Source organism: Suncus etruscus, chromosome 18 (genome assembly GCF_024139225.1).
Source record: "Suncus etruscus isolate mSunEtr1 chromosome 18, mSunEtr1.pri.cur, whole genome shotgun sequence".
Taxonomy (NCBI): domain Eukaryota; kingdom Metazoa; phylum Chordata; class Mammalia; order Eulipotyphla; family Soricidae; genus Suncus; species Suncus etruscus.
In genome coordinates, this window is record NC_064865.1 from 25078287 (window position 1) to 25081515 (window position 3229).

Sequence of the window (3229 nt, forward strand, 5' to 3'; positions counted from 1 at the left end):
TACCCAGCAAGCAAGAAAACCCCAGTTTCTGTAGCATTCCCTTTTTGGTTCATGGACAGGCAGACTCTACTCACTATGAGTCCCTCAGTGCACACCCTACTACTCTCTAGAGAGGAGAGCTGGTCCTAAATAGGAAGTTTACCACAGAGAGTGAGGGGAGAGGTAGGCTAAGTTAGGGAAAGGACCACTGTAATAGTGAACCACTCATGACCAAGAGTCGGTACTGAAAGGAAGTAACATTGTATGCATAATAACCTATTAGTAAAATCATTATACCACAGTGCCTAAAAGAAGGGGAGGGGGAAAAGAAAGAAAAATGTGTCAGCCATTGAGACAGGCTGGGTGGCAGAAAGGAAACCAGGAACACTGGTGGAGGGAAGGGAACACTGGAGAAAGGATGGGCGTCAGAACATTCAAAGACAATCTTGACCACTTTGTAACTCATTAATCCATGGGAAGTCAATAAAAACAATTTTTGAAAAAGAAGCAACCTTTCCCTAAGAATGTGTTGCCCTAGTCTCTGCCTAGGTTTGCACAACTGACGTCTGTGGCAGCGAGCCACCTGTAACTGTAAATGTCCCCAAAACAAACCAAATCTGCTTCATCTTGCCCAACAGATGCCAGGGGGGATGTACACAGTGTACCCATGGCTGTCACCCAGGCCTGTGCAACAGTGGTCTTGTTAGCTGTTGCCAGTCACCCTTGATTAGAAATCTTCTGTAGCTGCCCAAGCTTGCTGAACCTAGGGGACACAGATGATACCAAATACTCACAAATGTGTACAGCTGGCCTTTTCCCAGGTCTGCCCAATCACAGTCTCTAGACTGCTGGACACTCACATCAATGGTCACAGCAGATGCCCATGTCACCGACCCTTGGCACCACTGCAGCTCCCAGGTGGTCTTGACTACTGACCCCACTTAAAACCTAGGCCCACCAGGCCATACTTCCAAAATTACATAAAATACTGGCCACAGTTTAGTCCTCAACAGATCATGGGACATAATTAGGACATAAAAAAACATGCCCACAAAGAAGCCATAAAGGGATGAGAGGTGGAAGGGCATTAAGGTGCCTGCCTTGAAAATAACCAGTTTGATTATAACTTATTGTGATTATATTTTGATTATAACTTAGTTTGATCCCCAGGATCATGTATGATCTTCTGAACAATTTCAGGAATGATGCCTGAGCACAGAGCCAGTAGTAAGCCCCAAGAATTGTTGCCTGTAGGAGAGGAAGAACAGGACAGAAAACAACAGGGAAGAGCAAGGAAGTGAAGGGAAGAGGAGGGAAAGGAAGAGAAGGGATTGGCAGGAAGGGCAGGGAAGGGAAGAAGAGGAAAAGAGAGAGGAGAGGAGGGGAGGGGAGGGAATGGAAGAAAGAGAAGGGGAAGGGAGGAAATGGGAGGGGAAGGAAAGGAAAAGGAAGAGGAGGGAAGGGAGAAAGGGGGAGGGAAGGGGAAGAGAGGGAAGGGAAAGGAAAAAGAAGGGGGGAAAGGGGAAGGGAGGAAAGGGAAGGAAGGGAAGGGGAGGGAAGAGGAGGAAAGGGAAGGGGAGGGGGGAGAGAGAAAGGGAAAGGAAGGGAAGAGAAGGGAAGGGAAGGAAGGGGAAGGGAAGGGAAGGGAAGGGAAGGGAAGGGAAGGGAAGGGAAGGGAAGGGAAGGGAAGGGAAGCTGATTCTGAGTACAGAGCTAGGAGTAATTCCTGAGCACTCCCAGTGTGGTACAAGGAAGAAGAAGAAGGAAGGAAGGAAGGAAGGAAGGAAGGAAGGAAGGAAGGAAGGAAGGAAGGAAGGAAGGAAGGAAGGAAGGAAGGAAGGAAGGAAGGAAGGAAGGAAGGAAGGAAGGAAGGAAGGAAGGAAGGAGTCAAAGAGGTAAAAATATAGTAAATATGGGGCTGGAGAGATAGCACAGGGGTAGGGCATTGGCTTTGCATGAGGCTGAATCAGGACCGATGGTGGTTCAAATCCCAGCATCCCGTATGGTCCCCCATGCCTGCCAGGGGCGATTTCTGAGTGCAGAGCCAGGAGTTACCCCTGAGCGCAGCTGGGTGTGACCCCCAAAAATAGCAAACAATTATGCTAAGTGAAATAAGTCAGAGGGAGCTAGACACATGAAAGACATTATTGTGATAATGCCCAGAGACAGCAGAGATGAAGTCCAGAAGGACTGACCCATGATATGAAACTCACCACAAAGAGTGGTGAGTGCAGTTAGAGAAATAACTACACTAACAACTATCATGACAATATTAATGAATGAGAGAAGTAGAATACCTGTATCCAATACAGGTGAGGGCATGGGGGAGGAAAAAGATAGGGGGCATTGGTAGTGGGAATGTTGCACTGGTAAAGGGGGGTATTCTGTTTATGACTGGAGCCCAACTACAATCATGTTTGTAATCACGGAGCTTAAATCAGCGTTTTTCAACCACTGTGCTGCAGCACACTAGTGTGTCATGAGATATTGTCTGGTGTGCCGTGGGAAAAATTCCAATTTCAACTGTAACATACGGCTTCTGTTCACAGATAGATCAATCATTAGATTATTTTATAATAAAGTAATTATAAAATAATTTATTTGTGTTTATTTGATTCCTATTCAAGAGAATTATATATATATGTATATATATATAGTCAATATAGGCACAGTTAAATTTTTTAACATTTTCTAGTGTTGGTGTGCCTTGTGATTTTTTTTTTATGAAAAAAAAATGTGCCTTTGCACAAAAAGGTTGAAAAACACTGGCTTAAATAAAGATATTATTAGAAAAAATATAGTAAACAAAGAAATATAGTAGAAGGCGGTAACAGCAAAATGATAGTACCTGAAGATCTAATCTGTGAATTTAAAGATAAGGTAATGAAAACCATTTAAAAAACTAACAAAGGGGCTTAAAGATGGGTAGGGCATCTGCCTTCTATGCAGTCAACCAGGGTTTGATTCCCAGAATCCCATATGAATTATTTAGCTCACCAGGTGATCCTGAGTTCCAAGCTTGGTATATGCCCTAACACAGTCAGATGTGCACCCCACCCTCTCTCTCTCTCTCTCTCTCTCTCTCTCTCTCTCTCTCTCTCTCTCTCTCTCTCTCTCTCTCTCTCTCTCTCTCTCTCTCTCTCTCATACACACACACACAAACTCCACACACTCCATGGGGCTAGAGCTATAGTACAGCAAGTAAGGCATTTGCCTTACACATGTCCAACCTGGGCTTGATCCCCACAAC